Below are 27,614 nucleotides of genomic sequence, written 5' to 3' on the forward strand. Positions count from 1 at the left end.
TATATATATATATCCCCTATTGTTTCTTTCTCTCTGGAGAACACTGACTGATACACCTTCCTGTCTCTATTTCAAATTACTATGAAAGTTATTTGAAAACTGAAAAAATGCCATGACAACTTAAGCTGCATCATCCCAAAAGTATCTCAAGTATTTAATTTGAATAGATGAATATAAATGTATCTATTATATAATTTTATAAAATCCTTCTTATAAAAGGACTCTGTAAATAATACCTTGCACAGAAATTCCAGTTTTTAAAAGGGATGATAGTGAGGAAAAGTTGAATGATGTTTATGAGCAATTGCTTTTAATTACTTTATGAATCCCAATTTTGCAACAAATGTGAAAGAGAATAGTGCCACCTCTATTTCTCTTTATCATTTAATATAATTAGAATACATCATTTATTTTGATTTTAGCAAAATGCTTTTGTTGTCAACCCTTTCAGTAAAACTGAAATTTTATAATATTCATTTAATCTAAAGATACACAGAACCTTCCTCTTCATTAACATAATCCATCATTTTAGTCTTTCATCTGTGTTTCACTGTAAAACCTGCCATTTTGGTTAGTCCAGCCCAGACAAGCAGTGATTGCTCCATCTCAGTGAGTACATCCTCACATAAAAGCTCTACTATGGATTCTACTATTCGTTCTACTGAGTTCACAATAAGCAAATTATTCAAATCTCTTGTACCCTCAGTTAGCGATCTAGTTGATCAGCCTTTCAGGGTTGTTAACCAAGCAAATTGTTGTTGCAACGTGCTTTCCTTATCATCTCTCCTCTACTTTCCACAAGCCTCATATCAGAATTAGTCTTATTACTTTAGAGACATATCTCAGTTTGACTTACTGCAATCCTTATTACAAGCAATCCTTATTTATAAGACTTGGCTCAATGGCTTCAGTTTTACCCCCAAAATTAAACTTACTTTCAAGGGTGAAGATTTGATGAATAGTAAACATTTTAAAATGTAATGCCAATTTTGAAGACTATTATCAAAATAGCTTTTTGAAAATTATTTGTAGCAGTGACCTCAATAGATTAAGTAATTGAGCCTGATGATATACAGTGATCATGTGAGAGATGTTTTGATTGGGTTGTTGAAGAAAAATCAGCTTTATATCTACATCCGTTAGTCATCGATTTTGATTTAACGATAAGATCCATAATCATTTTTTTAGGCTTTGTACCTTCAGTACCTAGCATAGTTCTTGGTGTATGAGCTGGGTTTATGATCTACAGATAGATATTGCAAGGATAAATATGCCTCATTTTTTGCTGATTTATTGGGGATGGTAAAGTTAGGAAACATGCAATATATCTGGCCTATGAACCATAAATGATGATTACCTGGTCTAGATTTCTAAACTGAAAATTAACTGCCCAAATCTTTAAAAGGGAAAAAACTGACTTATGACTTCAAAGAGAAAAAAATCAAAGTTTGAGCAAAAGCTAAGCAAGGACACCTATGTGTCTCTTTGATCTGTTGTTCTTTCATATACCTCTTGGTTTTAAAACAATACAGGTAAGAAAAAGAGACGATGGGGAAGAGAGAGAGGGAGTGCCAAAAAGTGAGAAGCTTATTTACTTCTGTTTATCCTATCATTACATTGAGAGAATATTCCTGTTGTCTGTGTAGCAAAGCAATTTCCCCCACCCACATAGAAAACCTTGTTGATTCTTTAACCATGGCTAAGTGCCAACCTTTCCACATTACTTGGAAGAAGCTTCAAGATGGTTTCCCTAAAGAAACTCATTGTGTAAATGCAGATGATAAGGGTAGTGAGATTGTTGGGACTTCTCTCTTCCTAGATGAAGTTCCTTCATAAGCTTATAAAACTTTATCTGCTTGATTGCATGTTTTACACAGAACAGACCCTGCCATAGTAAGTGCCACAAATGGGGGTAGATCGTAATATTTTTCATTCTCAATATATTGGAATGTTGATTTTTTCCAAATTCCTCTTGCAGCATGATAATAGAACTTTAAAACCTCATATTGCAGCCCACTTTGGCAACTCTTCTCAGAGCTGTCAGGCCAGTACTCCATGATAGAGTGATTTCACCAAACAAGGTGGGGCCTTTTAAAACATTACATCATCTCTACACACTGAGCCAAGGAAAGATCTCATATGGTACCTCCAGAGTAGCTTGTCCAGGGAACATTTCAATGACTCAAAGCCATAATGATTCTACCCTTGCTTGAGAAAATATTGTGTGAGCTATTCATCTTGCTCTTAGGAAATATAGACATATTGAATTCTGAGCTGCACAAGACACTTGAGACCATCAAGTTCAACCCCTTTGTTTTTGCAACTAATCCAAGATGTAGTTGGTGAAAGAACTAGAACTAAAACCCAGGTATCCTGCTCCTTCTACTACCTGACACTGATTGTTAATTATTTTACATTTAAAAATCACTTTTATTTAAGAACACTCTTTTTTTTTTTTTTTTTTTTTTTTTTTTTGAGACGGAGTCTCACGCTGTTGCCCAGGCTGGAGTGCAGTGGCGCGATCTCGGCTCACTGCAAGCTCCGCCTCCCGGGTTCCCGCCATTCTCCTGCCTCAGCCTCCTGAGTAGCTGGGACTACAGGCGCCCGCCACCGCGCCCGGCTAATTTTTTGTATTTTTAGTAGAGACGGGGTTTCACTGTGGTCTCGATCTCCTGACCTTGTGATCCGCCCGCCTCGGCCTCCCAAAGTGCTGGGATTACAGGCGTGAACCACCGCGCCCGGCTAAGAACACTCTTTCCTTCTCCATCTGTACCATAATAAAGGATGTGCTTTCCAAACAATTACTTTCATGCCAGAAAGTCCTTCAGTTTCATATTTCTTTTTTGGTATTATAATATTTATCCATTTTTTTAAATATGTAAAAAAAAGTTTTCAGAATTTCTTCTAGGAAATTTGTCATTTGGTAAATATTTATTGCACTTAAGTTTTTAAAAATACTACAACAAAGTGGAATTAATTTCACTCAATGAAATGTCAGTTACTCATTTTGGGACTATAGCTTAAGACCCGTACTATAAAGTAAGACATAGCATAAAACATATGGACACTAAGAAATACCTATATGTTTTTAAATCATCACTGATAACTTTTTTATTGTACAGTAAACTAACAACCATCTTCTTCCAGTGACTGTGGTAAATATAATTTTGTTCCTCATAAGCAGTTTGTGCAACATGAGCCATCGAATGAGTTTCATCTTTTTCTTAGGATTGTTCATATAAAGTCCAGTATTTTCCGCGAAATGACTCTATGTCTTTTGGAATTTTCTAGGGCTCTCCACTTATGAACAGCTTCTTATTAGTTCATCCTAAGAGATAAGCAAAACCCTCACTGGATAAAGCTTCCAGGGAATTAATTATCTTCTTTGTGCATAGCCACTATCAGGCAAGTCCTCCTGTTGGAATAGTATTGAAACTCAGTCTAGTTCATCCCCCTGTAACCTAGAGTGACAATTATAGGTTCAGAGTCACAGCACATCTGGGTTTAAATGCTGACTCTGCCCCTTAATAGCTCATCAACTTGGGCAAGTTAAGGAAACTCATAGTGCTCATTGGTTCAGAAAATAACACCCATCTTTCAAGGGTGTTGTAATGATTACATAAAATAATATGTATACACTGCTCCCAGAAAATGCCTATAATACAGTAAGTTCTGAATAAGTGGCATTACTTATATTATTTCCCTTCAAACAACATGTTACTCCCTCCTTCCAATTCTTCAGGTACTGACAGTTTCTCACATTTAAAATGACCAAAACAATGCTGACCATTAGGTGGTTATATTTTGTCAGGGTTGCTTTCTAAGCTAATTTACCTTCTTTTTTAATTTTTGCAAGTAACCCTTAGTTAATCACATTTGTGGCATGTGTTCATTATGGCAAGACTTTTCTAGCCTATTTTTCCCTTTCTAGAAGACCAGAATCCTTCATGTATTATTTATTTAACCATGTAGACAGGGATTTCAGAGCTCCTTAAGATTAATTAAACCTACAACCATCCTTGCAGCAGAGCTTCCTTATTTTAGACTGCTGAAATGAGAGCTAAGTGTTTTATCACAGAGCAAATAATTGGCAAATCTGGATGTGGAAGCCAACAAGCTAGATTACCAGCTCTTTGTGACACTGAAATAAGACGTCCGTTGATTGAGTTCCTCTTCTTTGGGGTTTCAACAATACCTTAGTGAGAATTTGACCAGAGACAAGAGCACCTTCCTGTACTGAGAGATGATGCATCTGCACACTCACAGACAATTCTCCATTGACTTTAACTGCAGAAAAGGGAAGCCTGGTACGCTGCTTAAGAAGGGCAAGTCAACCAACAACTGCATTCACTCCTAGCTTTCCTACAGAAACAGCACTGTGTCCATGCTGCTTAACCATTTCATATTTATGGTGTGGGTTGTCTGCTCAGAAATAAACTAGGTAATAATTATCCAACTTAATTTAGCTTTATTAGATGACCTAACTTTGCTTATTTTCCCACATCATTAGCGTATGTTATCTGGCTCACAGTTTGCTTTTTCTCATATGAATAAAATTATCTCCATATTCTTCAGTACGTGGTGACTTACTGTATTTGATAAAATATATCCTTTTATTAATAAATGATTTTGTCTTTTACTTTAGTGATACTGTTTTGTGCAAAAGTCCAGAATGAATTATCCCTTATAAGTCAGTCACTGAAATTACAAATTTAATGCTTTAAAGTTCTTTTTTTTTTTTTTTTTTGAGACCAGGGTCTCACTCTGTCGCCCAGGCTGGAGTGCAGTGGCATGATCACAGTCGACTGCAGCTACCTCCTAGGCTCAAGTAATCCTCCTGCTTCAACCTCCCATGTAGCTGGGATCACAGGTATGCACCACCATGCCCATCTCATTTTCTTAGTTTTTGTAGAGACGAAGTCCCGCTTTGTTGCTTAGGCTGGTGTTCAACTCCTGAGCTCAAGCAATCTTCTGAACTAGGCCTCCCAAAGTGCTAGGAATATAGTCATGAGCCACCACACCTGGCCAATGTAATGTTTTAATATTTGAAAGTTATTAATCAGAGTGAGAGAAGTATTTAAATAAAGAAAAATTCTCATCTACCAAGTTTAATATATACATTATATGCATTATTCTATACTGTTATATGTGAGAGAGAGAGAGAGAGAGTGTGTGTGTGTGTGTGTGTGTGTGTAAAATAAATGGTTAAGGTAAATTTTGGATTAAGGCAAAATTTAATCCTATGGTTGAGATTGCTTATGAAAATATCATACCTATGAGGGTTTACATGTCATTATCTTGGCAGTTTGAATTTGAGCTCTTCAATAATTCAAAATATTTTTGCTTCTGGTATAAGCTCAGTTGTTAAATATGTATTTTTAAAAGGGAAGAGATGGTGCTGTTCTCCTATTATTATTTATCTTAATCTTCAGTTTGCTTGTCTTACAAAATCCTTCAAACACTATACTATGTTTATCTTCAGTCTTGGAATAAAAAAGAGAATTTAATCTACAAATAACATCATTCATGCTTAGTGGTTTGGAGTTTCTGAAATACCCATTCTAATATATAATCAATTTCATTTCACTGTTTGGGTATATGTTTAATGACAAACCTATAGAATTTCTGTGGTTATTTATTCCTTGGGATGAAATTCAATTTTGATTATACCATAAACATTTTTTGATTATCCAAAAATACTGAGATGAGAAAAAAGAACAAGTTGAAATAGTGCTCTGTACAGCTCATACTTGCACTCGTTTAATGCTACCCAACTGTGAAAACACTACCAAAGAGCATGGTTTTCTAGCTAACAAACCAGGTACAGAAATGTTCCCCAGTTTAATACAAATACATGCATTCAGAAAAGGAAATTGCCGTATCAGATGTTGATATGTCCCAGTCAGATTGTTTCCTGCTTTGGAAATCACTGTTCTCAGTCAATCAGGCCTGAGATGGGTCTGTTTAGCCTTTGCAGAGGGAATTGGCCAGCTCAGAGTGAAAATGCTTTCCAAATATTTAGGTGGGATTAAAACTCAGTTTGTAAGACATTCTAGTTACCTAAATATAAAACATTTTGCTGTTTTCCTCATTGCAACCTTGAATTCCTGGGCTCAAGTGATCCTCCCGCCTCAGCCTCCCAAGTAGCTAGGACTACCAGGTCAGTGCCACCATGCCTGGCTAATTTTTACATTTTTCTTTTGTAGAGATGTGGTCTCATTATGTTGCCCAGGCTGGTCTTGAACTCCTGGCTTCAAGTGATCATTCTGCCTTGTCCTCTCAAAGCATTGGGATTACGGGCATGCGCCACCATGCCTGGCCTATTTAGTGTTTTTATGAATTGATTTAAAATTTTCTCCTTACATAATATACAGTGTAACCTATTGTTGTAGACGCACCTTATATATATAATATGGAATTTAACATTTTTAGGTAATCAAACATGTTTTATGCCTTTGCTGCTAAGTTTGTAAAATTTCTTTGTTCCAGAGTTTGATTAGTGTTCTCAGTAGGATGTCACCCAAATTCTCTCACAGTTTTACTCATTCACTTTTGCCCAAGTACCAAGTAGTAGATCATTCAACTCCACAATGTTAGAAAATGGCAATTGTTTTGTGGATTAATTCTGGAAAGGAGCCATTTCTAATGAGTAGAATTCAGTGAGAAGGATATAATTTATTTGCGGCAGTGTTTTAAGTCTCAAGACCACCTACTGAGAAGTAGGTGAAGGCAGGAGTACTCTTTTCAATGGTTTAAAAAAGAAAAATACATTTGTGCACCTGTTTCACAGCTGTAGTGATGGTTTAACAGGAACAAAGCCTGCAGAAACTATGCTCAGTAATTACTTGCTGTACATAAGGTGTAAATGCTCTGCTGGTTCAAGAATTCCTCTGCAAAGCATCAGGCCTAACAATATCTTCAGTGAGCTTTTTAGTGAGAGACTCGATCTTGCCTGCCATCTTTTAAAATTTGTGTAAAGTAATAAAAAGTAGCTGATTTCTAAAGGCAGAAAAACTTATAAAATCTCACAGAATGATAATTATCAAAAAGATAATTTTTTAAAGTAGTGTGTTCTTATACTGGAATATTACTCAGCATTGCAAACAAACAAAGCACAAGTACCTGTAAACATGAATAAACCTCATAACCACAATGTCGACCAAAAGTATTAAGATACGAAAGAAAACTATTAGTATACGTTCATTATATAGCTCATTATATAGTTCAGAAACAGGGGTGATATGGTGTCCCCTCCCAGATCTCATCTTGAATAGTAGCTCCCATAATTCCCACATGTCATGGGAGAGACCCGATGGGAGGTAACAATCATGGGGGTGGGTTTTTCCCATGGTGTTCTTATGATAGTGAATAAGTCTCATGAGATCTGATGGTTTTATAAAGGGAGCTCCCCTGCACATGCACATGCCCTCTTGCCTGCTGCCATGTAAGATACGCCTTTGCTTTTCCTTTGCCTTCTGCCATGGTTATGAGGCTTCCCCAGTCATGTGAAACTGTGAGTCCATTAAACCTCTTTCTTTTATAAATTACCCAGTCTCAAGTATGTCTTTATTAGCAGCGTGAGAACAGACTAGTACAAGAGGTATGTATGTAGGTGGTAAAAAACACCATAACAAAATCAAGAAAGTGGTTATCATGTAGTCATAATAGTGGTTAAGTTTAGGGGAGGAGAATGAGTCTAGAAGGAAGGCACAGGATGGGAGGTTCTTAGGTTGCTAGCAATGCTCTATTTCCTAACCTGTATGGTGGTGACAATTAGTGTTTACTTGGTAACTTTTCATTTTATCTTGCGTTGTTCTTTAAACATTTCTGAATGTATTTCATTTTGCAATAAACATATGCTAAAAATCACTGTCATAATTAATTGCAGGTACCTACTTTTTTGAAAATATCAAATTATTTTAAAACTGTTACAATTGAGACTGTTCATAAGCGCGTGGAATCTAGATGTGAAGGTGCAGATTTTTAGTGAGCAAACTAGGGTGTTACCTTTTAGTGAGAGGAAATCCTTAATTTTAAAATGTTGGCAGTAGATCACGGTAAACATACTTAAACAAAAACAAAATCACTTATTCCCTGAGGGTTTGGATAAAATAGATGACACACTTCTATTCCATAAGGGCTTAGATGCTTTAAATATCTTTTCTGAGTCTGCTGTCATTTCCTTCTACATGTCATGTCAAATGACAGATTAATGGAGGTGTTTGTAGATTTGGAGGCTGATACTGATCATTTGGAAGCACTTATTCAGGACAAGTTAGCACAAACATTCTCCTACCAGCACTAAATTCAAACCAGGTTTAAAAATTTAAGCAGAAAATGATTCAAATATTCAAAACCATCTTTTGTGCTGTTATAAATTGGAAGGTTTCAGAGGCTTAACAATCAGACACTTGTACAGCAAGAAGGATGATTCCCACTTAATTATTTCTAAAACCTGAGGTTTATATATATATAAATATAAATACATAGGGAGGTGAACCTGGATACATACCAAACCCACCATAATCTAGAGTGTGATTACCCTTCCTAATTAATGCCCTTTCAACTTAATGCCTGTTACCCTTCACATACCATAGTTGATGAATATTAAACTGCTTGATGTTTTTTATTTCCATGCCTTCAGCTGTTGTGTGAAGACTCTTTTGATTGAGTTAGAAAAATCAATTCAAACTAGGTTAAGAGGAAAGGAATTTTTAAAAAAAACACTTTGGCCGGGCGCGGTGGCTCAAGCCTGTAATCCCAGCACTTTGGGAGGCCGAGGCGGGTGGATCACGAGGTCAGGAGATCGAGACTATCCTGGCTAACATGGTGAAACCCCGTCTCTACTAAAAATACAAAAAACTAGCCGGGCGTGGTGGCGGGCGCCTGTAGTCTCAGCTACTTGGGAGGCTGAGGCGGGAGAATGGCGTGAACCCGGGAGGCGGAGCTTGCAGTGAGCCGAGATCACGCCACTGCACTCCAGCCTGGGAGACACAGCGAGACTCCGTCTCAAAAAAAAAAAAAAAAAAAAAACACTTTAAAAATAAAAATAGAAACATATTATATACCCAATTGACAATTCCAAATTATAGAAGGAAGTAACTACTATAAAATTTTGTATAAAAATGCACAGAAACAGAAAACCAAATATCACGTCTTTACTCACAAGCCTGAGCAACATAGTGAGATCCTATCTCTACAAAAAGTAAAACAAATTAGGTATGGTGGTGCATGCCTGTGGTCCCAGCTACTTGGAGGCTGACGTAGGAGGATCACTTGAGCCCAGGAGGTCAAGGCTGTGGTGAGTCATGATTACGTCACTGACTCCAGCCTGGGTGAACCACCTGAGATCCTGCCTCAAAAAAGCAGATGGGAACAATAGACCCTGGGGACTCCAAAAGGAGGAGGGAGGGAGGGAGCAAGGGAATGACCTGATCTCAGCTCACTGAAACCTCCGTCTCCCAGGTTCAAGTGATTCTCCTGCCTCAGCCTCCCAGGTAGCTGAGATTACAGGCACGTGCTACCATGCCAGGCTAATTTTTTTTTGTATTTTTAGTAGAGATGGGGTTTCACGATGTTGGCCAGGCTGGTCTCGAATTCCTGACCTCAGGTGATCTGCCCGCCTCGGCCTCCCAAAGTGCTAGGATTTCAGGCATGAGCCACTGCGCCCAGCCAGGAATCCTTTGATTCTCCTTCCAGAGTGCTGTGATCAATGTGTCTTTCAGTTTAAATTCTCTAGAGAGTCTCAGATTGGTTCAACTAGGGTCAGGTGCTACTCCTGGACCAATTATGTTTGACCAGAGAACCAGGGTCATATGGGGGGAATAAAAGCTGCCAGGAAGCAACACCTGAGGTGGAATGCTGGGCCTATTACTTGATTTTGTCTTTCCGATGCTTACATGGTGTCTTACCATCTTCATAGAAATAGATATGACAAAGTAGTGTTTAGAACCTTCTATAATCAATTGTCCTCCTCCCATCTTGCCCCTTTACTTCAGTGCTCTACCGATACTACATACTAAATGCAAAGATTATGTGTTGTGACAGGCCCTGAAGTTCAAGTCGAGAAAGGGCCACCTTGTGGAGCGGCAATGAAGGCAGGGAAAGGCAGTCTGTATGAGACCTGAGTCATAGGTCCTTTCTTTTTTCCAACGCACTCACCCCTATTGCTTTCTCAAGTTCCAGACCTACGTGTCCAGGTGCTTACCAACATCTCCATTTAGTCATCCAAAGTTAGCCTGGTGTGGTAGCACATGCCTGTAATCTCAGCTACCTGGGAGGCTGAGGCAGGAGAGTCACTTGAACTTGGGAGACGGAAGTTTCAGTGAGCTGAGATCAGGCCACTGCACTCCAGCCTGGGTGACAGAGCGAAACTCCGTCTCAAACAAACAAACAAACAGAATTCCTGCTGCAGAGTTGGCTTGGTTCCTCCATTCTTGCTGATGGTTGTTTAAGTTTTCCTTGGATTGTGTGATAATCTCAGAATAATGTCCATAAATTCCCATTGGAAATGGGAACTATCATAAATGTTTGTTAAAATAATGCAATTATTACAAAATAAGGTCGTTACCTGCTTTACTCTTTATTTCTTTTTAATTTAAAAGTAAACTTTAAGGTCAAAAATGCAAACTTGGGGAAGGCAGAAAGATCACACACAGGCTGACACTTCACACCTGGAGAGTTGCACAGTGGCCGGACAGAGGCGCTCCTCACTTCCCAGACTGTGGGGTGGTACTTTACTCTTTAATACTATCTTGGAATCAGCATTTCCAACTGAATTTATCTCCTTCTCACAGACTTCACTTTTTCTGGATTACCTCAATTAACAGCATCTCCAGCCAATTCCTCTCATCCTTGCTTTCCAATCAGGTCACGAACTTCCGTCAGCTCTTCCTCCTTAAGGCATCTCAAATCGCTTCACTTTTCTCCAACCCATTACAACTGCCCGTGTTTAGCCTAGACAATTACAACCTCTTACTCATCTAACTCAGCTCCTGCCTTTAGTCTTGTTCCCTATAATCAATTCTTGACCCTGCACCCAGTGCTAGCAAACCTGATCACTTCACTCTTTATCTTGCAACTAATTTCTCTTCAGAATAAAGCCTAAAGTTCTTAGCGTAGCACAGCATAGGATGGCACTGCGTAGTCTGCAAGGCATTTCACAAATTGTCTGCTTCTTCCGTTCTAGTCTTTCTATTCTCCTGCCTCAGTAACCTTTCTCTCTATTTTCTTCTAACTCCCTGATTTCTTGTTTGTAGAGTGCTGGTTCTGAACCTTGACTAGACATTAAAATCACATAGAGACTTTAAAATATCCCATGCCGAGGCCATCCCAGACCAATTAAATCAGACCCTCTGGGGGAGGACCCAGGCATCAGTAAGTTTTTAAAACTTCAAGATTATTGTGAAGTGCAGCTCAGTTCGGGGACTTTTGCAATTCTGTACATATATTTACTTTCTCTCCCTGACCAAATTTGCACCCCCACCTTTGTTTATTCTTAGATCCTCACATCCCCTGCAAGCTGCCTAGTACCTACTTACCCTACAGATCTCATCTTACAACCCACTTATACTGTGGCCTTTTGACCACAGAGAATAGGTTATGTGAATAGATGTAGTTTTAAACAATGAAACTCTCACACGTCTTTAAATTCATGTTCATAAATTATTTTTGAGCCATTTGAATTAAAAAAACATTTTGAAGACTCCATTGTGTTTGTCAGGCTAATAATACCCTTATATTCATGACTTAACTACCACTGTTGGGGTTTGTACTGTTAGTGGTGGCAAATCCATATGGGTCTGCAACAACCTCAATTCTTGCCTCCTCAGAAGAAAGAATTAGACTGAGGGGCACAAGGCAGGGTGAGAGACCGAGGCAAAGTTTTAGAGCAGAAGTGAAAGTCTTTTTTAAAAGTTTAGAGCAGGAATTAAAGGAAGTAAAGTACATTTGGAAGAGAGTCAAGCAAGCGACTTGAGAGATTCAAGTGCACATTTTGACCCTTGACTCAGGGTCTTATATGTTGGCATGCTTCCGAGGTTGCATTACTTCTCCCGTGATTCTTTCCTTGGGGCGGGCTGTCTGCATGCAGAGCGGCCTACCAGCACTTGGGAGGGGCCGCATGCACAATGTGTGCACTAAAGTTGTGTGCATGCTCGCTTGAGGCGTTTTTCCCTTACTAGTCCAGTGTTCCTAGAGGAAGGTCATATACCAGTTAAACTCCACTATTTTGCCTCTTAGTGCACACACTGGAGCTCACTAACCCAACTCCTGAGATCTTATTAGGAAGTTGCTGGTCACCAGCATCAAGGTTTTTTTCTATCTATTGGGAGACTTCCTTTTCTTGGTGCTGGCTGTGACAAATTATTATTTTAGAGAGGCAGTTCAACAGCCATCTGACCATCATCTGATGGCTGCCTGCCATTTCTGGTGAGGCGGCCCTCTCCTGTTTTTGCTCCTGTCTGCCTTACTACCTACTGTAACAGTGCCGGGTGAATTGCCTACGTGATCTCATTTAATCCTTCTAACAATCATTAGGAGGTACTCAAATCCCATTTTATTGCTGAGAAAACTGAAGTTGGACAGTTTAACAAATTTCCCAAACACATACTAAAGCTACAGGATAGATAACTATATGAATTTTTTTTTTTTTCACTCTTGTTGCCCAGTCTGGAGTGCAGTGGCACAATCTTGGCTCACTGCAACCTCTGCCTCCTGGGTTCAAGCGATTCTCCTGCCTCAGCCTCCCAAGTAACTGGGACTATAGGCATATCCCACCATGCCCAGTTAATTTTTGTATTTTTAGTAAAGATGTGGTTTCACCATGTTGGCCAGAATGGTCTCGATCTCTTACCCTCGTGATCTGCCCGCCTCAGCCTCCCAAAGTGCTGGGATCACAGGCGTGAGCCACCGGGCCTGGCTCCTATATGAAGTTTTAAAAACCCAAAATATATTAACCAGATTTTTAAAAAATCAGAATATTGTAAATGTAAACCTTGAAATATTTTAAACAAGAAACCTTTTAAATGTATATTTTTAAAATTTCTGATGCTGTGGAAAGAACTGTTCAGCAGGATAGCAGAAGAAAAATAAATTAAAATGTTGGAAATAACAACTAATGATGTTATGAGATATACCAGTGTTTCTGATAAGCACATAAAGATTCAAAGAGCAGAAACGATGGATGAGCTTATTTTGCTTTAAATTGGAAAACAGTTATTTACTCTTTTAATGTATACTTAAGAGGGTGCATTTCAAATCAATAGTTAGGAACAAAAACTCGAACAGAATTTCTAGAACTTTTTTTTGCTACAGATACCTCTATATCTACTGCATGGTTGGCAGACATTAAGGTTTCAGAACCAGAACATACACCACACCCTTTTCATTCGCTACTCCCTTCTCTCTCCACCCTTCCCTACCTCTCCCTTAAACTCACATCTCTATTTTCCAGCTTGTTCTGTGTATTTTCCTCTGGTGTAATTACCATAAATAATTAGCAAGATAGGACCTGTGTGGTACAAGTGCCACACCTTGGTTGTGTTGTGAGCAACCGCTTGAAGTGGTGACAACCTAAACATTTGCACACTTCTCACCACAGTGTCCCATATTTAAGTATTTCATAACATGTAAATCCAACAGGTGAAATATTGGAATACCTCTTCATGGCTAATACCTGACCCAAAAGTCACCTTCTATCAGTTGAAGTGTTGGCTGGCTAATGTATTGACTCTGTATGGTTGGAATGGGTGTTCATGGCAGCTCAAAATGATCTATTCAAATTAAAAACAAAAAAAAACAATAAAAAATTGTTCTGCCCTAGGAAGAACTGAGCAGGGTGGCGGGGTGGGGCGAGGGTGGGGGAGGGAAGGAACAAAAGGCTTTTGCTTAGCTGTAGACCATAAAAGCAGAGGTATGGTCCTGCTCCTGCCAAGGCTAAAGTAAGGCAATTAGCATCATGACTTGAGGGGTCACAAGATCCCAGAAAAGAAACATTTTGGAACTTTCTTAAGCCAGATAACAGTGTGAAAGGTGGGAAAAAATCCACGGGGTAAACAATAAGGTAGTAAACAATAAGGTAGGCAGAAAAAGCTTCTTGATTTTCTTGGTCTAGCCTGTCTTCACTACCCTCAGGCCTTGAATAAGTATTAATCCTCCCCTCCTTGCATTCTATTGAGTACTCTCTGGGTCTTCCCAGCTACAAGACAGTTTTTCATTCCCTTTCTTCCCGAAGAAACTGTGAGGTTATTCAGCATGTTATAATGAGCTGCCAGTACTGGAGAGATACCAAACTCTGATTTCCAGGTCACTAATACCAGCCCCAAGCCCCACCACACACACACACACACAACACACCCACACACACACGAGACCAAGGTGGGCAAAAAGACAAAATTACATCATTGGATGGAACTGTGTAAATCAGTCAGATCCCTAACTTAAATATGAAGAAATGGAAAGTCAAAAAGGGAATTCATTTGTTCAGATTTACACTAGTTACTGGCAAACTAGAATAGGATCCAGATCTCATGAGTTCCAGTCAAACATATTTTCCTACTCCTAATATTTACTTTAGTAAACTAAGTTTGCTCACAGAATTTCATAACACCTTTTGAGATAGGTAGTGACACCTTGGTTATCACAAAACTAGGGGTAAAGCACAGCCAAAACGGAGCACAAGTATTTAGTATAATTTTTTAACTTAATTTAATACTGTGCTTCTTTACAAATGTTACTGATACCAATTTTTTTCAATATCTGGGTTTCGGTGGCACAATCTGGATTATTTATGTCTTAAAATTTTGCAATGTTATTTCAACTATTGCATTTTCCTTTGATTTGTCACTATTATTCTTTCCAGTATGACTAACCATTGCCCTATGTGTTTTCAAAGAAGATGGTACAGCTCCTCTAGAGGAACAACTGAGTAACTTAAGGAGGGAGATTAACTGTTTGCCTAAGATAGTTGAGTCTTAACTTGCGGTGTTTTATGCAAGTCTCCTTCTTGGTCCAGGAAGGTGCCTTCTAGAATAAACCCAATTGTGCCAAATCCAGTTTGATAACCCTTCTTAAAAGATCTGACTGGGCAAGGTGGCTCACATCTGTAATCCCAGCACTTTGAGAGGCTAAGGCAGGAGAATTGCTCAGAGTTTGAGACCAGCCTGGGCAACATAGTGAGACCCCATCTCTACAAAAAAATAAAAATAAAAAAAGTAGCAGGGCATGGTGGCATGCACCTGTATTCTCAGCTACTTAGTAGGCTGAGGCAAGAGGATTGCTTGAGTCCAGGAGGTTGAGGCTGCAGTAAAACATGATTGTGCTATTGCACTCCAGCCTGAGTGACAAACCGATGGGTGACACTGTCTCAAAAAGAAAAAAAAAAAAGAGAGATCGGGCATCTGCTTTATTTATAATTCTTTTGTGAAATATCAAACAAATCACTTCTCTCTTTTGGGTACTCCGATGATGTAAATGTCATGAGGTCAAGGCATAATTGTTCTTACTTGGCAGCACTTAACTTAATGGCATATCTATGACATGCCATTGAGTGCTAAGTTTGTAAGAGCATGTTATAACTATATCCCAAATTGCAGTTCTAGGATACAATTCCAGGATCTCCAGTGTCCAGGGTACCCAACAGGCACCACAGCATGTTACTGTACTCACCTCCAACCTATACCCTGGCCAATCATGCTACTTCTTCTATCTCAACCGGAAGTTTACGCTGAGAAACATATCTACCATTTCCCCTCCCTTCTAAGTTTTGATCTAACTAAAATATTGGATGCTCATTTTTCAGACAATTAGCTCCTTAAGGAAAATGACTATGAGATATTTAACTTTGACTTTCCAGTGACTGACAGCCTTATTATGGGGGGATTTAATAAATGTGAATCAATAAGTGAATGAATAAATAAATAAGAAATGAATGACTGTGTTTCAAATCTTTCCCATACAAAGATAATCCTATTGACACTATATCTTAATTATGCCAATTTTTCTCTTCTTTGATAATTCCTTGCCCTTTCCCTAACTGCAGCTCCCTTCATCTTTGCCTCAAAATAAACCATCCCTTTTCTGCTATGGTCCAAGATTACAAGGAATTGTAAGGCTTGTGGAAGATGCTGGTCTTCTAACTTGTCAAAGTAATAAGGTACTGGTTGACATCCTCCAATAAATTATTAGATGTTTGTTGGGAGGCAATGATCAGGTTCCAATTTGCAAGCAAAACTGACACAGTTCATTAAGAGATTAACTAAGACCAGAATATTGAGAGGGGGCACAACATTTCAGAGTTGTGGGGGCCAGAATGGAAATCAGAGAGGAAAGGAACTGGAAGAAGACTAAGAGGTATAATACTAGATGGCGTTAAAGTTGATGAGCTTCTAAACACAACCACAGAGGCAGCTCATACGTTCCCATCCCCAAACCCCTGTAATGAGCTCTGCATTGTTGGTGGTTGCTCAGCGACCACACTCCTTTCCACATGCCTATCTCAGTTGCTTATTAAGGATTTGTGGTTTCTCATTTTTTTCTTTTACCTTTTAGAACTGCCTTCAAGATTCAGTTATTAATCACAATCCAAATGTCAACAAATGTACTATAGGTTTTGAAAGCTGAACATTACTCAAGATGGTCCAGTTGCTATAAAGAATTTTGTGTCATTGACCTCACAAACCAAAGGACAATATCCAAGTCAGAGACTTTAAGTGTATGATTCCTTCACCTCTAAGCACCTCTTCTAGGAATTTAACCCAAGGAAGTATTCAGATTGGGAGGCTGAGGCGGGAGAATCGCTTGAACCTGGAAGGTGGTGGTTGCAGTGAGCCGAGATCGTGCCACTGCACTCTAGCCTTGGCGACAGAGCAAGACTCTGTATCAAAAAAAAAAAAAAAAAGAAAAAGAAAAAAGTGGGAGTATTCAGAAACATGCTCACACTGATGGCTTGTTGTTTATAAAATTCAAAAAATAGGAACAATCCACATTATACATCCATATGATAGACTGTTGTCACCTAAAAATTAAGTTGTAATAGGATGTTAGTATCATTATTAACATGTAAACATTTATTACATTCCTTTTTAAAATGCATGCTATTTAAACTATTTTTATTATATATGTAAGTACATATATAACAAATAACTAGACAGATAAAAGCAAAATGTTGACAGTGGTTATCTTTGGGTGGTCAGATTATGGTGAACTTTATTTTATAACTTTGTAGTTATTTGGCATTTTCTAGGTTTCTTATTAGAAAGTATATTATTTTTGTAACTAAAAACATTAATAAAAAATAGAACAGGCAAGAGATAACTTGTATGCTGGGAATTCAGAAATAGTGAAATTTTTTCTTGCTTCTCCAAAACTACCTTTGGAATAAGCTTATTGGTATCTAAAATTTAACATTTAGAGATATATTTATTTTTTCTTTTTCTTTTTTTTTTTTTTTTTTTTTTTTGAGATGGAGTCTGGCTCTGTCCTCTGTTGCCCAGCCTGGAGTGCAGCGGTGCCATCTTGGCTCACTGCAACCTCTGCCTCCTGGGTTCAAGCAATTCTTCCTGCCTCAGTCTCCCAAGTAGCTGAGATTACAGGTACCCACCACCACACCTGGCTAATTTCTGTATTTTTAGTAGAGAAATGTTTCACCAAGTTGGCCAGGCTGGTCTCGAACTCCTGACCTCAGGTGATCCATCTGCCTCGGCCTCCCAAAATGTGGAATTACAGGTGTGAACCACCATGCAGCTGAGATACATTTCTTTGTCCTTACTTTACATCTTTTGCTAAAACGAAAATATACCTAAGTGGGGAAACATTAATTCTATTAAGCATTTATACCATCAGAGACCAGTGTTTTTAAGCTACAAGTTTATGAAATCAATTTATTGGGTCTTGGCTTAAACACAAAATAAATGAAATAAGATAGAACAGAAAATATTTGTTTTTCTGTCTTAGTAAGGGAAGGTATTATTTAATGATATTTTACTTTCAATCACATATGTATATACTGGGACATGAGGTAAAATATATTCTTTATGGAAGAACACAGTCAAAAAAGTTTGAAAGTCACTGCCATAGAGTGAACACTAGATCCTGAAATATGTTTTTGATTGTAGTGGACATATCTGTGAAAGACCACCAGGTGCTTCAGATGGAAAAAAGAAAAATCCCTGGGTTTTAAGGAGCAGAAAGGGAGATGAAGGCATCAAAGGACACAACTTGTTCTGTGGCTATTTTTGTCTCTCCTTGGCTTCCTTGGGGAACCTGAACTGTGGCACAGAGCTCTACTTAGCAGTTTCCTGGAAAAATGGATATTCTGCTGCTATTGCAGTCATAATGGATGAATTTTTTTTTTTTTTTTTTTTTTTTTTTTTTTGAGATAAGGTCTCACTGTGTCACTCAGGCTGGAGTGCAGTGATGTGATTAAAACTCACTGTAACCTGTCACTCCTGGGCTCAAGTAATTCTCCCACCTCAGCTTCACAAGTATCCAGGGCTTCAGATGAGGGCCACCATGAATGGCTAATTTTTAAATTTTTTGTAGAGATGGGGGTCTCTCCATTTTGCCCAGGCTGGTCTCAAACTCCTGGGTTCAAGTGATCCTCCTGCCTCAGCCTCCCAAATTGCTGGGATTACAGGTGTAAGCCACTGCACCCAGCCCATGAATAGAATTTTTATAGTTAGTAAAGTTTAGGACTATGGGATCACTATAACTCAGTGGGCTTCTCAAGATCCTACTATCTGTTGTTATCTAAACAAGAAACCAGATGCTTGCTCTGTGATGTGAAAGTGGTATGATCTTTACAAGCCACTGGATGAATATTTTATAACAACTGAATGCACAAATACATTGATACATTTTCAAATGATAGGGGGAGAAAGATTGTTGGGCTCCTTTCACCCTTCTAGGATCCAAGATTCTAAACAATTTGGGAAACCAAAATTTATCCTGCCTTACTATCCTGTACCAGTGGATGTGTTTTCATTCTTTCTCATACATTCTTTGTTCCCATACCATCCAGAATTTCTCATTCAAGCAAAGGAAACTGAGAAAAAATGCATTAAGTTGTACACGATTTTATGTCACCTCTTAAATCGGAATTTGCTTTGGAAAGAGGACCTAATAATGTCAAGAAGATATTTAACACAAAGCAATAAATGCAGCCTATGACAGGCAGGTCAGGAAAAGGTCTATAGCAGCTACTTCTCATGTTTTGCCCTTCGTTATTTTTGACATCCTTCCTCAAGCTAGAAATCTAGGCCACAACCAAGGCACCTTGGCTTTGCTAATCATGTGTACTTATGTGAAACTCTCAGTTGGAAAAGAATAATGTGAAGTGGCAAGCACCACTTAAAATATATTTTCTAGAGAAGATGGTTGCAGAAGCATGTGGTTTTGGGGGCTAGCAATGATAGAATTTCAGGTATATGGTGTCCCAGGTCAGTAGTGTAAGATGGGGTTGTCTATGCCCAATAAGAGAGCCATGGGATCTTTATTGGAGTAACTCTACAATGTGATTTAGCCTCTCTGACTGTCATAGAGATTCTATGCCCTTTCTAAGATATGTTAATATATTTCTTACTATTTAAATTTGGTTAGAATGGGCCTGGCGCAGTAGCTCACCCTGTAATCCCAGCACTTTGGGAGGCCAAGGCAGGTGGATCACCTGAGGTCAGGAGTTTGAGACCAGCCTGGCCAATATGGCAAAACCCTGTCTCTACTAAAAGTACACAATTAGCCAGACGTGGTGGCACACACCTGTAATCCCAGCTATTCAGGTGGCTGAGGCACAAGAACTGCTTGAACCTGGGAGGCCAAGGTTGCAGTTAGTTGAAATTGTGCCACTGCACTCTAGCCCGAGCCACAGAGCAAGACTCTGTCTCGAAAAAAAAAAGGTTAAAATGAGTTTTGTTGTTTGTGACAAAGAACCCCAATTAATACAAGTTCCTTCCTTCAAATTATACTGTGTAGACAAAAGTGGGCAAACTATGGAGCAATCATCTAGTAATAATGTCAGATAGTTCTTCCACACATGTTATCTAGTGCTCAACTAAAACAGGAAACATCTGATGAAAATGTATTGTTTAATTTTTAGTTATTTGAATAAATGATATTTGCTTTGGGGTCTTAACGGTAAAAACATTGAGAAATAAGATGGAAGTCTTGACATGTACAGCAACTCATTCTTTGACATTTGCTGAAATTACTACTTTTAAAATTCTTTATTCTACTGAAATAACATTTTATTACTAGATTTACACTAATCGATGAATTCTGTGTCCTTGTACAAAAAAATTAAAAAGTTATAAAGTAGATAAGTATTATCTTATTTTTATAGAAAAAATAAGTGTGATAAGTAGATAGAAAAAAAAGACATTCCTTTAGCCATGTTATAGTGCTTTAGATTAATATTAAAAACAACAGAAGAATTGCAAAGATATGTTCCTTTTTTTACTGACCTAGTTAATTTAAGTAGAATTTACTGTAAAGCTTCATACATAGAGATCAATAAATACTTCTTAGCCAAAAAAATAAATGGCTTATAAGGAAAGTTCAGGGTCATGAAAGCCAAAATGGAAAAGATGTCTTCCCATTTAAAGGAAATTTTCATTGATTCAATGGATCTTCTGTCATAACAGCCAATTTTTCTGGGTCACTGCTTCAAGAGTTCTATTACATTCACATATTATACGAACCATAATACAAACAAATAATCCAGTATTTTAAATTTTACATAGAAAATGGCTGACTAGAGGTACCTGACACTCATCTCCTGCACAAATAAGAACTAAAATAACCATGCTTCAAATGGAGAATCTAAGGGAGAACACTGAAATTTAGCAGAGGAAACACTTGAAACAAGGAAAGAAAGGGAAGTAAGGAAGTCTGCTGGGGCAAGATCAGCTGGGATCCCAGAGAGATTTTTCAGTACAGGGAAAGGGTAAGTGAGTGAACCCCAGTGGTCTACATTCCCACTATGGACTCTTGCACTTCTAGCCGTGGGAGAGCTGTTTGACCCTTGGGGAGTCAGAGGCTAGTATAGGAAGCTGCTTGGAGTCTGCAAGACAGCATTGCTCCAGATAGAGAGCTCACATTAGGTCCCACACATGCCCTGAGACCCAAACAGCTGCAGCACAACACCATTTTGAGAGCCCAGCCCCCACCAGACTGCATCTCCCCTGAGGCCTATCATCTCCTGCATGCACTAATCCTTGGAGCCCCACTGACATCCCCTTGTGTCTACCTGGAGGGCTGCAATACCCCACAAGCATAGGCAACCAAAACAAACATGGACTAGTGGGATCACATCAACTTTAAAAGCTTCTGTGCAGCAAAGAAAATAATCAACAAAGTGGAGAGACAAACCACAGAATGGGAGAAAATATTTGCAAACTATTCATCTAACAAGGGGTTAATAACCAGAATATATAAGGAGCTCAAAGAACTCTGTAAGAAAAAAAAGTAATATTCTAATCAAAATATAAGCAAAATGTTTGAATATACATTTCTCAAAAGAAGACATACAAATGGCAAACAGGCATATGAAGAGATGTTCAACATCATTGATCATCAGAGAAATGCAAGTCAAAAGTACAATGAGATATCATCTCACCCCGTTTAAAATGTCTTATATCCAAAAGAGAGGCAATAAAAAATGCTGCTGAGCATGTGGAGAAAAGTGAAGCCTTGTTTACTGTTGGTGGGAATGTAAATTAGTACAATCACTATGGAGAACAGTTAGGAGGCTCCTTGAGAAACTAAAAATAGAGCTACCATGTGATCCAGCAATCCCACTGCTGAGTATATACCCAAAAGAAAGGAAATCAGGGCCAGGTGTGGTGGCTCACACCTGTAATTCCAGCACTATGGGAGGCTGAGGCAGGCAGATCATGAGGTCTGGAGTTTGAGACCAGCCTGGCCAACATAGTGAAACCCTGTCTCTACTAAAGATAGAAAAAATTAGCCAGGCATGGTAGCGCATACCTGTAATCCCAGTTACTCAGGAGGCTGAGGCAAGAGAATCACTCAAACCCAGGAGGCAGAGGTCGCAGTGAGCCAAGATCACACCATTGCACTCTAGCCTGGGCGATAGGGTGAGACTCCATCTCAAAAGAAAAAAAGAAAGAAAATCAGGATATCAAAAAGATACGTGCACTCCAATGTTTGTTGCAGCACTGCTCACAATAGCTAAGATTTGGAAGCAACCTAAGTGTCCATCAACAGATTAATAGATGAAGAAAATGTTGTCCATACACATGATGGAGTACTATTCAGCCATTAAAAAAATGAGATTTTGTCATTTGCAACAGCAAAGAGATGGTAATGGAGATCTTTATGTTAAATGAAATAATCCAGGCATAAAAAGATGAACATCACATGTCCTCACTTGTTTGTGGAATCTAAAAATCAAAACAATTGAACTCATGGACATACAGAGTAGAAGAATACTTACCACAGTCTGGGAAGGGTAGTGAGGATGGTTAATGAGTGCAGTCATATATGTAACAGTTAGAAAGAATGAATAAGACACACTACTTAACAATAACTTAATGGTATATTTTAAAATAACTAAAAGAGCATAATTGGATTGTTTGTAACACAAAGGATAAATGCTTGAGGTGATGGATACTCCATTCTCCAGGATGTGATTGTTTCAAATTGCATGTCTGAATCAAAATATTTCTTGTACCCCACAAATATATACACCTACCATGTACTCACAAAAATTAAAAATTAAATGAGAAAAAGGGATATATATCATAAAAATGTATAAAATGGAAATTCTAGAACAGAAAAATTTAACAAATAAAATAAAAATATAACCAAGAGCTTCAATAATAGACTAGATCAAACAGAAGAAAGAATTTCAGGACTTAAAAACAGGTATTTTGAAACAGAGCAGTAAGACAAAAAAAAAAAAAAAAAAAAAGAGGAAAAGAAAAAAAACCCCAAAATATTGAAGAATGCCTGTGTGACATATGGGATGCCAAAAAGCAATCAAAAGAGATTTAGACATCCAGATATCTGATCCCCAAATGGAAACAACCCAAAAAGGTCTTCAAGGCACATTATAGTAAAACTGTCAGAAGTCAAAGAGATAATTCTAAAGACAGTAAGAGAAAAGCATCTAGTCACATATAAAGGAACTCCATCAGACTAAAAGTGAATTTTTCAGCAGAAACCTTATAGGTCAGGAGAGAATGGGATGATACATTCAATGTGCTAAAAAATAAAACAAACAAACAAAAACAAAACAAAAAACTGTTAGTCAAGAATATGATCCCCAGCAAAACTATCCTGCAAAAATAAAGGAGAAATAAAATATTTCCCAGACGAGCAAAACAGAGGGAATTCATCACCATTAGATCAGCTCTACAAGAAATGCTTAAGGGAATCCCATACCTGGAAGTGAAAGGATGATATCAACCATCATGAAAACACACAAAAATATAAATTCACTGGTAGAACAAACACACATATGAAAAAGAGAAAGGACTCAACCATTACCACTATAGAAAACCACCAAACTGCAATGATAAACAATAAGAGAGAAACAAAGGAACAAAGGACGTACAAAACAACCAGAAAATAATGAACAAAATCACAGGAACAAGTTCTCCCATATCAATAATCTTGAATGTAAATAAACATTCCACTTAAAAGATATAAACTGGATAAACTGGCTTTAAAAATTTTTTTAAATGACAGAACTACATACTGCCTACAAGAAACTCAATACCTATAAAACACATATAGATTTAGAGATGGAAAAAGGTAATCCACATTAATGAAACTCAAAAGTGAGCAGTAGTACCTATAATTATATCAGATAAAACAGACTTTAAGTTAAAAACAGTGTGAAAAGAGGCAAATAAGGTCATTATTTAATGATAAATTAATTCAGCCAGGTGCAGTGACTCACGCCTGTAATCCCAGCATTTTGGGAGGCCGAGGCTGTTGGATCCCCTGAGGTTAGGAACTTGAGACCAGCCTGACCAACATGGAGAAATCCTATCTCTACTAAAAATACAAAATAAGCTGGATGTGGTGGTGCATACCTGTAATCCCAGCTACTCAGGAGGCGGAGACAGGAGAATTGCTTGAAAGTGGGAGGCGGAGGTTGCAGTGAGCTGAGATTGTCCCATTGCACTCCTGCCTTGGCAACAGGAGCGAAACTCCATTAAAAAAAAAAAAGAAAGAAATTAATTCAACAGAAGGATATAACAATTCTAAATATATATGCACCCAACACCAGAGCACCCAGATTCATATAGTTAATGTTATCAGATCTAAAGGGAAAGACTTCAATACAATAATTATTGGGAACTTCAACACCCCACTTTCAGCATTAGACAGATGACCTAGACAAAGAATCAACAAAGAAACACTGTGTTTAAACGGCACTTTAGACCAAATGAACCTAAAAGATATTTACAGAACATTTTATCCGTAAGCTCCTGAATACGGATTCTTCTCATCAGCACATGGAACATTCTTTAGGATAGAACATATGTTAGGTCACAAAACTAGTCTGAACATATTTTAAACAATTAAAATAACATCAAATATCTTTTCAGACCGCAATGGAATAAAATGAGAAATTAATAACAGAAGAACTTTGAAAACTGTAAAATATGTAAATTAAACAACATACTCCTGAATGACCATTGGGTCAGTGAAGAAATTAAGAAGGAAAATTTAAAAACATTATTCAACAAATGAAAATGAAGACACAGCATACCAAAACCTATGGGATACATCAAAAGCAGTTCCAACAGGGAAATTTATAGTAATACATGCCTATATTAAAAAAAATGGAAAGATTTCAAATAAACAACCTAACAATGCACCTTAAGGAACTAGAAAAGCAAGAAACTACAAAACTAAACCCAAAATTAGTACAAGGAAAGAAATAATAAAGATAAGAGTAAAACTAAACAAAATTGAGACTAAAAAACATACAATGTATCAATGAAATGAAAAGTTGTTTTGTGAAAAGACAAAAAGAAAATCAATGAACTGCTAGCTATACCCACCATGAAAAAAAGGAGGGAAGACCCAAATACACAAAATCAAAAACAAAAAAGGATACATTACAACAGATACCACAGAAATACAAAAGATCATCAAAGACTACCTTGAACAGCTAGGTGTTAACAAACTGGAAAACCCAGAGGAAATGTATAAATTGTATTTATGAACACATACAACCTACCAAGATTGAATCAGAAAGAAAGAGAAAACCTGAACAAATCAATAAGAAGTAACAAGACTGAATCAGGAATAGTCTCCCAACAAAGTGAAGCCCAGGACCAAATGACTTTATTGCTGAATTCTATCAAACTCATGAATAATATCTAAGACCAGTTCTCAAAACTATTCCACAGAATTGAAGAGGAAGGAATTCTTCCTAATTTATTCCATAAATTGATAGATGCACACAGAAATGATAAATGTTCAAGGTGACAGATATTTTAAAAACTGACTTAATTCTTATGCTTTGTTTGCATGTAACAAAATATCACATATACTACATAAATATGTGTGTGAATATATGTATTAACAAAAATTACACAGCAAAGTCGATTTAAAATCCTTATCCTATAGGCATTAATATATGTATGTGTGTGTGTTATTTTTCTTTTTCAAAATGTTGGAACCAGTATTTTGGTTTTTTAATTCTTAAAGATGTAGCAAAAAGTTTAAGGATTGTCTTATTACTGGCTGGGGCCCAGTGGTTCATGCTTGTAATCCCAGCATTTTGGAAAGCCAAGACAGGTGGACTGCCTGAACTCAGGAGTTCACAACTAGCCTCAGCAACATGGTGAAACCCCGTCTCTACCAAAATCCAAAAAATTATCCAGGTATAGCCGCATGCACCTGTAGTCCCAGCTACTCAGGAGGCTGAGGCAGGAGAGTTGATTGAACCTGGGAGGTGGAGGTTGCAGTGAGCCAAGACTGTGCCACTGCACTCCAGCCTGGGCAACAGAGCAAGACTCCATCTCAAAAAAATTTTGAAAAATTAAAAAAAGAATTGTCTTACTATCTTTTACTCTCAATACAATCTGTTATGTGGGGAGGAGTTTTTGAGAACAGGCTTAAGCCTTCCAAGGCCCAGTAGAACACACAGTTAAATATCAGTGACTAACATTTGTACTTTAATCATGATCATAACAATTTAAGACACATTTTTATTAGCTACCTCTACTATAAATCTCACCAGCAAAGAATCTGAGTTTTGGTAGCACTTACGAACAAAAATGTTTTCTTTTGGCTTTAACATTGCAACACACAGAATAGAAGTATTTTGTGTGCCATGAAACTTTTTAATATATCAGATTAGCACAATAATTAATTTCAAAGGAGAAAATTAGGAGAAAGTATGCATTAAAATCTCTGACCTAGAATACATCTTATCAACTCAAAAAATATCTATTTTCAAGGTTTTGTGACCAGTTTTCTGGAGTAGAGAAGAAAACCTAGGCAATACCATTCAAGACATAGATATGGGCAAAGACTTCGTGACTAAAACACCAAAAGCAACGGCAACAAAAGCCAACATTGACAACTGGAATCTAATTAAACTAAAGAGCTTCTGCACAGCAAAAGAAACTGTCATCAGAGTGAACAGGCAACCTACAGAATGGCAGAAAATTTTTGCAATCTATCCATCTGACAAAGGGCTAATATCCAGAATCGATAAAGAACTTAAACCAATTTACAAGAGAAAAACAACCCCATCAAAAAGTGGGCAAAAAAGTATGAACAGACACTTCTTAAAAGAAGACATTTATGTGGCCAACAAACATATGAAAAAACGCTCATCATCACTGGTCATTAGAGAAATGCAAATCAAAACCACAGTGAGATACCATCTCACGCCAGTTAGACTGGCGATCATTAAAAAGTCACAAAACAACAGATGCTGGAGAGGATGTGGAGAAATAGGAAAGCTTTTACAGTGTTGGTGGGAGTGTAAATTAGTTCAACCATTGTGGAAGACAGCGTGGTGATTCCTCAAGGATCTAGAACCAGAAATACCATTTGACCCAGCAATCCCATTACTGGGTATATACCCAAAGGATTATAAATCATCCTACTATAAAGACATGTGCACATGTATGTTTATTGCAGCACTGTTCACAATAGCAAAGACTTGGAACCAACTCAAATGCCCATCAATGATAGACTGGATAAAGAAAATGTGGCACATATACACCATGGAATACTATGCAGCCATAAAAAGGGATGAGTTCATGTCATTTGCAGGGACATGGATGAAGCTGGAAACCATCATTACCGGCAAACTAACATAGAAATAGAAAACCAAACACCACATGTTCTCACTAATAAGTGGGAGCTGAACAATGAGAAAACATGGACACAGGGAGGAGAATATCACACACTGGGGCCTGTCAGGGGGTGTGGGACTGGGAGGGGGATAGGATTAGGAGAAATACATAATGTAGATGATGGGTTGATAGGTGCAGCAAACCACATGGCACGTGTATACCTATGTAACAAACCTGCATGTTTTGCACATGTATCCCAAACTTAAAGAAAGTATAATAAAAAGAAAATTCTTTTAACAAACTTATTTGAAATGTTTGCAAAAC

General features: G+C 37.9%; 2 long non-coding RNA genes across 6 annotated transcripts in view; one reads left to right on the plus strand and one right to left on the minus strand.

Moving 5' to 3' along the window:
• LOC135966212 (uncharacterized) overlaps positions 1–27,614 on the plus strand; it is a 121,273-nt gene that overhangs the window by 34,501 nt on the left and 59,158 nt on the right. For 2 of the 5 annotated variants that reach the window (XR_012420131.1, XR_012420128.1), the window contains one exon: positions 4,756–4,870. The exons of 1 other annotated variant lie outside the window; for it this stretch is intronic. This is a non-coding gene — a long non-coding RNA (uncharacterized lncRNA). Of the gene's footprint in view, positions 1–4,750; positions 4,872–27,614 lie in introns of those variants that run through there. 2 more of the 5 variants (XR_010579368.2, XR_012420132.1) reach the window with 1 other exon arrangement.
• Positions 1–27,614, minus strand: part of LOC135966213 (uncharacterized) — an 87,040-nt gene that overhangs the window by 12,904 nt on the left and 46,522 nt on the right. Inside the window, exon 3 of the long non-coding RNA XR_010579369.2 lies at positions 24,057–24,173. This is a non-coding gene — a long non-coding RNA (uncharacterized lncRNA). The remainder of the gene's footprint in view (positions 1–24,056; positions 24,174–27,614) is intronic.

Source organism: Macaca fascicularis, chromosome 11 (assembly GCF_037993035.2).
Source record: "Macaca fascicularis isolate 582-1 chromosome 11, T2T-MFA8v1.1".
Classification (NCBI taxonomy): domain Eukaryota; kingdom Metazoa; phylum Chordata; class Mammalia; order Primates; family Cercopithecidae; genus Macaca; species Macaca fascicularis.